Raw genomic sequence first — 10,794 nt, forward strand, 5'->3', positions numbered from 1 at the left:
GTGCTTCCAGCAACATGGCTGATGACGCATCCAACCTGTTCCAGGTCCTGGTACCCGTAAGTACAAGCCCTGGGCTGACCGCTTCTCTCTCTCACTCATACATTTCATACCTGTCTATTGATTGTTATCATGTATGCTTCTCTTAGGGAAAAGAGCAGAAAGGACCTAAGGAGAAAGAACAGAGAGAGAGAGATAAACCTCTTAAAAAACCCTCTAAAAGATGTGGCTTATGTAATTCTAAATTATCCGAGAATTATAGAAAGAGTCTATGTCCAGACTGTCTAGCTAAAATTCTAAAGGAGAAAAGATCGTCATTAATGGATGAAATTAGATCCGCAATAAAGGAGGAAGTATCCTCCTCTATTGCTGCTCACTTACCCGAACCACCAAGGAAAAAACTTAGATATATTCAGTCATCCTCTTCTGATCAGGATTTAGATTTTCCTTCCGGTTCTATGAATGAAAGACTGGAAGAAGACTTAGAGGAGGTACATTCTAAGGATCAGGGGCACACAAAATACTTGTTTGCGTCCGAAGATCTAGACAATCTATTAAAAGCCCTGAGAAACACATTAGAAATAGAAGATGTGTCAGAACCTACTTCAGTTCAGAATGACCTCTTTGGGGGACTTAAATATAGAAAGAAAAGTTTCTTTCCAGTAGTTGACACGTTAAAAGATTTAGTGTTAGCAGAATGGAAGGAACCAGAAAAAAGAATTTCGGTTCCTAGAGAATTCCGAAACAGATTGCAGTTTGAGGATAATGCATTATGGGACGAAAAGGTTGACATCCAGGTCGCTAAGGTAGTTAAAAAAACGGATCTCCCATTTGAAGATAGTGCCCAATTAAAAGACCCCCTTGATCGTAAATCTGATGCCTTGCTAAAGAGGGCTTGGGAGACGTCTTCATTAAATATTAAGACCAACATTGCCTCCACTTCTGTCGCCAGGACTTTATATTTCTGGTTATCAGAATTAGAATCCCATCTTGTAAATAAGACCTCAAGAGAATCCATTATAAAGTCTTTACCCCTCCTCAAATCTGCCACAGCATTTCTAGCGGATGCTTCAGCGGAGGCTCTAAGGTTTTCTGCAAAAGAGGCGGCCTTAACCAATTCTGTCCGGAGATCTCTCTGGTTAAAACAGTGGGGTGGTGATACAAAATCTAAGTCTATGCTTTGTGGTATACCTTTCCAGGGCGAATTTTTGTTTGGCAGCGAATTAGACTCCATACTAGAGAAAGCTGCAGACAGAAAAAAGGGGTTTCCGGTAAATAGACTTCCCCCTAAAAAACCCTCCTTTCCCTTTCGTACTTCCAGGGAAGAGAAAACTCCCTTTAGGGGCAAAGGAAAAACAGGGAGATGGAGCTACGCAAAAGGAGGGGCAGTTCGTGGGTTTTTCTCTAACCCCGACCACAAACAGTGAAAACAATGACTTGCAGGTGGGGGGGGGGGAGACTTTCCCATTTCAGGCCCGAATGGGAAAAAATCTGCCCAAACCCTTGGATACTCCAGACCATCCAGTCAGGTTACAGGGTAGAGTTTCTCCATATTCCCCCACAACATTTTCAGAACCCACCAAAACTTCCAGAAAAACAAATTCTCCATCTCTGGACCAACATCCAACAGTTACTTCAGATGGATGTGATTGTTCCAGTCCAGGAGACAGAAATAGGGGAAGGATTTTATTCCCCTCTATTTTTGGTAAAAAAAAACCCAATGGGTCTTACCGTCTAATTATAAACCTGAAGAAATTAAACAGGTTTATAAAATACAAACACTTCAAAATGGAATCGATAAAGTCAGCAACCCCCCTAATAGGTCAAAATTACCTTTTATGTACTATAGATCTAAAAGACGCGTACTATCATGTCCCTATGTGTCATGATCACAAAAAATATCTCAGATTCACAGTTCATTCCCCGGGGGAAAAAAAAATACTTCATTATCAATTCAAGGCCTTACCATTTGGGATCTCTTCGTCATCCCGTATTTTCACAAAAATTATGGTAGAGGTAGTGGCCCACCTAAGGTTGAAGGGCATAGTTATAGTACCTTACCTAGACGACCTACTTCTAGTTGCCAAAACCAAATTAGAACTAAAGACTCACCTTCAGATAGTCATAGGTCTCCTCCAGGACTTAGGTTGGGTCATAAACGAGAAAAAATCAGATTTAAAACCAGAGAAAGTGAAAAAGTTTCTAGGGGTGAAACTAGATTCTGTGAAACAGAGTTCTTTCCTACCAATAGAAAAGATCCAAAAAATAAAGGAAAATGTGAGTCTCTTCCAGAGAAAGGAGTTGTGCAGCATTCGAGCGGCTCTGAGTCTTCTGGGCCTTCTGACGTCCTGTATCCAGTGCATGGCATGGGCTCAGAACCACACAAGGACTATGCAGGCTTGGACAATCCGGGTATGGGACAAAAAACCTCTACATCTAGACCACAAGGTAAAAATTCCCCTTTTAGTCAAACATTCTCTATCATGGTGGAAGAATCCCATAAACTTAAAGAAAGGAATTTGGTGGAATCCAAATCCGGTCTTGACAATACGAACAGATGCAAGCCTGACAGGTTGGGGGGCTGTGTTAGCAGGCCACTATTTTCAAGGTCAGCGGGACAGCCAGACTCGTTCTAAGTCCTCAAACTTCCGGGAGTTAAAGGCAGTCCTAGAAACCTTCAAACAGAGCCACTTACACATAAGAAATCAACATGTAAGATTCCTTTCTGATAACACTACTATAGTAGCTTATCTGCGCAGACAAGGGGGCACAAAGTCAAAAACTTTGACAGGTTTATCACATCAGATTTTTTGGTGGGTGGAAACATATCTTCTATCCCCCTCAGCTATCCATCTCAAAGGTACAGAAAATATAGAAACAGACTTCTTAAGCCGGGTTACATGAATGGTCGCTAAACCTGCAAACTTTCAGGGAAATCTGTCATATCTGGGGGACTCCAACCTTAGATCTTTTCGCGACCCACCTAAATAATAAATCCCCTAAATACTTCTCTTTAGACCCCAGGGGCTCTCCTACAGGGCTAGATGCCTTCAGTCATGCATGGGGGTCAGGGTTAGTCTATGCTTTCCTCCCATACCCCTGATTCCAAAAATCTTACAGAGATTGAGAACAGAACAGGTATTAATGGTTCTTATTGCTCCATACTGGCCAAAAAGAAGTTGGTTCCCGGTTATTCAGGAACTAGCTATAGATAATCAGATTTCAAAATATCCTGCGACAAAGATATAAAAAAACTAAAACACACAAACAAATATTCAAACTTAACAAGATCTGAACAACAAGCAGTTAGAGACCTACAGAAAAACAAAGAAATCATCATCCGCCCGGCGGATAAGGGGGGAGGAATTGTAGTCATGGACATACATGAATACAACAATGAATGTCTAAGACAACTGAAAGACACAAACACATATTGTCAATTACCTCAAGACCCCACTGAAAATTACAAAAAGGAATTAAGTAATCTCCTAGACGAAGCCTACACACTACAGATTCTAACAAAAAAAGAATATGACCATATTTTACATAAACATTACAGAACACCGGTTTTCTATTGTCTACCGAAAATCCATAAGGATAAACTGAAACCTCCCGGAAGACCTATAGTGTCCGGTATAGGATCACTGACAGCGAACCTATCACAATACATAGACAACTTTTTACAGGATTATGTTAAAAAAACAAGAAGCTACCTAAAAGACACTACTCAGATAATAAAAATTTTAGAATGCTTAAATTGGAATCAGAGCTGGACAATTGCTACACTAGATGTCAGCTCCCTGTATACGTGCATCAAACACGAATTGGGTATCCAAGCCATTGAACACTATCTTAATCAGGGAGAATTAAAAAATGCCCAAATAAACTTCTTATTAGACTGCATCCGCTTTACTCTACAACATAATTATTTTTATTTTGAGGGAAAATACTATCTCCAACTATCAGGTACAGCCATGGGCACCAGGTTCGCACCAAGCTATGCGAATCTGTTCATGTCCTATTGGGAAGAACAGAATATAGATCGCAGGCTTGGTGACGGCCTGGTGCTCTGGCACCGTTATATAGATGATATCATCCTAATTTGGGACAAAAGCGAATTAGAACTAAATGAGTTCATTTCATCATTAAATGCAAATAATTTTAATCTTCAATTTTCACCAAAAATCAGTAAAACACAAATAGAATTTCTGGATTTACAAATAGATATCAAAGAAGGAAAACTTGAATGCAGTACATATAAAAAACCTACATCTAAAAACAGTTGCCACCTCCCCAGGTGGCTAGACAATATACCATATGGCCAGTTCAGGTGACTTAGAAGAAATTGTACAAGTCTAAATAAATTTGAAGAAGAAGCCAATCAATTAATAGACTATTTCCAAGAAAAAAATTATACCACCATGACATTATCATCAGCTTTACAGAAAGCCAGACAATTAGAGAGGGAAGACTTGTTGAAAGAAAAAGTTATACTCCCACAAGCCCCAACAATATTTGACAGTAATAGTAAGCTAATCTTACCATACAACACCCAATACAAAAAACTTGAAAATATTATTACCAAACACTGGGATGTCTTAAGAAATGACAAAACACTCCATTCACTATTACCTAATAGACCACCTATAATTTATACCAAAGCCCCTAACTTAGGCTTGCAAATAGCTCCCTCCATTAAGAAAGAGAAACAGAAAAATACATCAGACAACTGGCTAAGCTTGAAAGGCTTTCACAGATGCGGAGATTGTATAGGGTGCAGAAAATCCTCTTTTCCCCAAAAAACTTCCCAGGTTGTATCATCAAACAACGGACTAGTACATGACATAAACGAATTACTCACCTGCAACAGCAGTGGAGTGATCTATTTAATAACCTGTACATGTAGAAAACAGTACATTGGAAGAACAATAAGACCCTTAAAAGTCAGAATTGCAGAACACCTAAGGAATATCAGGAAGGGTTTGGAAACACACTCCCTTTCCAAACATTTTAAAACAGCTCACAATATGGATGCTACACAATTGAAATTCTGTGCAATACAAACGATTAAGAGAGACTGGCGGGGTGGCAACTATGTTGCGAAAATGTCCAGAGCAGAATCCAAATATATCTTTGAATTTGATACAATTCTTCCCAGGGGTCTTAATGCTGAATTGGAAATCTTTGTTTTTTTATAAATAGATGGAGGGCACCACGATGCAAACCACAATAGTCAGGCTGTATACCAGCACTTGTGCTAGCCTTATGGTTCCCACCTCAACTTCACATACAGAATTATTTAAGGTTACTTATGTATACACAAATCTGACTTTTAAATGTTTAGACAAATCCCGTGTCTCAAAACTATACATGCCCGTGTTGAACGTTTATACTGTATCAATTTTAAATATACTTGCCTGTTTATCCTAATTTTATATATACTTATCTGTCTATCCTTATATTATAGATGCTTCATAAATCACACTGCATGAATTTATCTTAAAGTATACTGTATATACCTGTTATTCCCAGCCAACCGAGTGTACCTATACTTATGACACTGTATGAATTTTACTTATGATATAGTATAGATATCTGTTTCTTTCAGTTAACCAAGTGTTCTTTTATTTTACATATTACTCCACAAAAACAAACTACTTTGCCCCAAAAAGATATATATATATTTATGATACAATATAATTGAGATAACAATCTCAATTCTAAAAATCCAGTCCACAGTTTTCCGCAAAATTTCTTTTTCTAGCTCATGATATCCAGGCCAGGTTTTCCAAATATCCTGAACACAGCTATAAAACAGGAGAAAAAATAACAAGGAGGTTTACAAAGGCTACTGAGGAAAGAGCTGCTTGCTCTTAAACGCGTCTAGCCATAACAGCCATAAAACACAGGATCGTGACCCAACCGATAGCCACTCACGGAGAGAGCACCCGCAAACGACTTAAAGAGACTTGCAAACGAAATATCTCTTGCCACAAACTCCTAGGGATGGACGCATCCCGCTGCTTGTAACAAAACACTCACCACGACCTCAGGACAAAGAAGTTATAAAGCTGCAGAAACTCTGTCATCTGACGCAAGATCCACGCCAAAACAGGCGCCTTGAACGCCATTGCGCAACACACGTGGCGGTGAAGATGACACTGTTCATACAACCTTCTATTATCCTCCGATACGGAGAAACCGAGGTCTGTGACGAGAACAAGCCAGAACCAACGAACCGTGAGTGCCTGTCCACATAACGCAATTGCAATATATCATTGGGCCGATCCCATTTTTTTAGCCACATATACTGCAGATATAGGGCCCTATATCCTGCCAGTTGCAAAAGATACCTCCTGGATATCCACTTTTTTACCATATGCATATGAACGTTTTTATATAAAAATATTTTTCTCTTATACCTCACAATATAAGTAAAATACTTATCCTTAAACCGTTAAGGGTCCTTTTTTTTTAACTTTATTTTAAACCAGTTGTTTTTTGTTATAAAGACCAAACTTTTATGTACAGACGTCTGTAGGTCTGATTTTGCATTATCTTTGTATTTATTTGTATATAATTAGATTACATAAATTAAAATTTTCATATAAAGAAATCTGGCACCGGCCCTTATTAGTGCCCACCTATACACCAATAGATAATCCTGTTCATCTACCTTATCGTCAGGATCTTCTTCTACAGGGTCCACTGTATCATCAAGACGTACGACATCTAAAACTTACGGCCTTGATCCTGAGAGGGCATACCTAATGACCAAAGGCTTTTCTACCGAAGTGATCAGCACTATTCAAGCAAGCAGGAAACCAGTGACTAACGCTATTTATGCCAAGATCTGGAAAAAATTCTGTACGTGGTGCGGGGACTATCCCCCTTCTCCAGAGAATCCAAACTTAGGTCAAATCTTAGATTTCTTACAAGCAGGGTTTTCTCTTGGTCTTAAACCAAGTACCCTTAGAGTCCAAATTTCGGCCTTAAGTATATATTTTGATTTCCCCTTAGCAGATCACAGATGGATCAAAAGATTCATTAAGGGCTGTTCTCGTATTAAACCGCATATACACAACCCAGTCCCTTCTTGGGATCTCTCGCTGGTCCTAAATATTCTTACAGAGCCTCCCCTTGAGCCTCTTGATTCTGCAAACATGAAAACCCTCACATTTAAAACGGTCTTCCTAATTGCTATTACCACAGCTCGCAGATTGGGCGAAATCCATGCCCTCTCGCGCAGGGAACCCTTTCTAAGAATCTTAGACGACAAGATAGTTCTCAAACTAGATCCCCTCTTCCTCCCCAAAGTTGTGTCTGATTTCCACCGTAGACAGGAAATTATTCTTCCCTCTTTTTGTGCTAATCCTAAATCTGAACGTGAAAAAAAGTGGCAGACTTTAGATGTTAGGAGATGTGTTCTCTTTTACTTAGAAGCAACAAAAGAATGGTGTAAAGATTCAAATTTATTAGTCAACTTTGGGGGGAAGAATAGAGGGTTGAAAGCCTCAAAAGCGACCTTAGCCAGATGGATAAAATCCACCATTTCTCTCTCCTATAAAACCTCAAACACCTCCCTTCCGGGAGACATTAAAGCCCATTCCACTAGGGCCATGGCAACATCGTGGGCCGAAAAAAGGGGTGCATCTCTGGACCAGATATGCCGGGCAGCAACGTGGTCAAGTTCCTCGACCTTTGCAAAGCACTACCGTTTGGATATTGCCTCCCAGGAAGACCTGGCGTTCGGCAGGAAAATCCTGCAGGCGGTGGTCCCTCCCAAATAATGGGGTAATCTGGTAAGTCTCCAGGTGGGGGCCGTCATGGAACGTGGTGGAAATATGGAATTAGACTTATCGGTAATTCGGTTTCCACTAGTGACCATGACGGACCCCCATTATTTCCCTCCCTTTCTTCCTTCTTGGAGATGGTTCTATGTAAATTTTTTTTTTTGCACTTGCATCCTTCCGGGTGGTTCTTTTGTAGACACTGGTGTTGGGTGCTAGGGAGGAGCTTTTAATCTCTTGCACTTCCTGTCCCTACAGGATATAGGAGCATCCTCCAGGTGGGGGCCGTCATGGTCACTAGTGGAAACCGAATTACCGGTAAGTCTAATTCCATATTTCCCTTAGAAACAAAATAGATTCCTCGGATACGGCCACCCTGCACTCTGACAGCAATGGCCACGCATGCGCTATTGAGTCCTGCTGACCACCTGGATTCAGGGTTCATTACCACAGAAACGGTGTGGGACATGCAGTAACTCTCAGACATTTCATATACAAAAACTTTTTGTTTCTTTGTGCGAACCCTCCAGCAGAGGTGGTCGTATCCAAGGACACAGTCTTGTTTCTAAGGGACCATATAAGTACATTTATGAGAAATTATCTGCACACAAGTAAATTTTTTAAAATAAGAACCAATTGAAGAAATGTATGTCAGATGAATTAAATTGAAAGCAGAAACAAGAATACCCCTTTAAGTCAGGGACCATCTGTTTTAGAATTTGCACGTATTGGGATAATTAACATTGTAATTACCTTGGAATTTATCCAAATGTTAAGTCAACTTACCCTGAAGTTTACTGCCACTATGGCCATTGTTACTGCCAATGATACTTCTGTGTTAACTATTTCTGTGAGATACATTATTCCAGAGGGCAAGGCAGAGAAATGCACCACTACAGGTTGCAGCACAGCAGCAGAAGTGCACCACACATGCAGGACATAGTCTGGACCGCAACTGCAAGCAACACTGTAACACACCAGGATCAGCAGGAGATAAGTATATGAGCAGAGAAGGGTTAGGAGGACAATGGCTTCTCTTTCCCAGTTCCACTACCCAGTACTTTCCATACAACTTTGATTGACATTGCTTTCCTTCCCTTGTGAAAATAGGCATAAGACGATGCATCAAAATGCTCAATCAGACAATACAAAAAGAGATTCCTCTTCATTCAATTAACGATTATAATATAGGACATTTAAAACATGTTTAGTTTATGTGTGACCTGGAGCTGACAGTCCCTTTCAAGCTATAGTACTGAAGGACTGATTACAGAAAGGAAAGTAACCTTTAGTGTGAAAGCATGTGCAATGTTACAAGCATTTACTGTGCATACAAGTGCAACTTGAAATTTGTTTGTAAATGGAACAAGGAGGAAAGGGGAGCGGAATTACTAAGATTTGGCGCATTGTGCAACTGTGCTTAAAGTTATCCCTGCCCCGGTCATGCTGGATACAAGTGGAATATGTGTATAGAATGTGCATATATATTATGTATATACAAAAAAATGCAATGAGGCAGCACTCCAGTAAGTATAAAGGTGATCTTTATTCACCCATGGCAAAATAAGTTGCAATGTTTCAGCTCATCCATAGAGCCATTATCAAGCATGATGAAACGTTGCACCTTATTTTGCCATGGGTGAATAAAGATCACCTTTATACTTACTGGAGTGCTGCCTCATTGCATTTTTTGGATATCCGACCTTACAAACCAGTGGATCTGGTTTGTTGGAGGCGTGCACCAACCAATGGACTTGATCCGTTGTACTCGCTGTGCTGCTCCACAATCGGACTGTTTGCTATTATGTATATACATGTGATGAGAGCAATTTATCAAGACTGGGCACATCGTACTCCACCTGGATGAATTTTGGCACAGGCTATAGTCAATTTGATGCCCCATGTTTCAAAAGTCAATTAGACACTGCATGTGGATGCATCCTCAGTGTAAGGTTGTGTTCACATCACCATCTACTGTTTCCATTATCTTCTTCCATTATGAACAATAACAGAGAACATCAGTTAATGTTAAGGCTTCCATTTACCACTTATTTCTGTTACCTCCATAAAGAAGAAACCCCCTATAATAGAAGCAAACCCCTATGAAAAAATTAAGACCAGTGGGGGGGGGAGCTCACAATCTCGATGCAGCCCAGGGCACATTATACTCTTGATCCAACATTCTGTGCAGTTCATATAGTCAAATCATAGGTGCTCAGACAGATATATATAAAAATAGGTCTCACAAAACAGTTGGATATGCTGTCATCTTCATTTGTGATGACAAATATCCTACTCTGTGAAGTTGTGAAATACTGAATACTGAAAGTGTTGTCTGTCTATGTATTTTTCATAACTAGTTATTCACCGCTTGATATGATGACCTTTGGCAAACAGAACAAACATCTAACGGCATTGTCATGTGTAAAAGATTCCAGCACTAGAAATTCCAGAGTCAGCAAGTCACTTCCCGCAATGCACTGACATCCATATTATAGGATGGAAAACAGGAAAGGCTGTTATAAACACTGCTATTGCTTTTACTTTCTCCAGTTTTACTAAACACTGTGAAGATTCTAACATATGTGAAGGCTGGAGAAGAGAAGAGATGTTTGTGTTTAGTTATCATTAACCCCTTGCCATCAAAGCCTTTTTCCTTTTTGTGTTTCAGTGAATTCTACCCTCCCTTCAAAAGTATCTTTTAATAGCTTTGTTATTTTTTTGTGTACAGAGAAGTTTCTGTGTTACAAATTGTACTTCCTAGTGTCAGTAGTTAATGTGCCTTGCTGTGTACTGACAGGCTGGTAAAATATCCAAATGCAGTGATTTTCTTGTCTGCTTTGTTTTTAAAGCCTTCACTGTGGGATTCAAATGATACTTCACCTTTATTTTTTGGGTCAGTGCAATCATGGAGATACCAAATTTTATTTAAGTTTTATTAAAACAAAAAAGTAAAAATTTTGTGTAAAAATAATTTTTCTGATGCCAATAACGTTTTCATATTTTG

The sequence above is a fragment of the Engystomops pustulosus genome, chromosome 1, assembly GCF_040894005.1.
Source record: "Engystomops pustulosus chromosome 1, aEngPut4.maternal, whole genome shotgun sequence".
Classification (NCBI taxonomy): domain Eukaryota; kingdom Metazoa; phylum Chordata; class Amphibia; order Anura; family Leptodactylidae; genus Engystomops; species Engystomops pustulosus.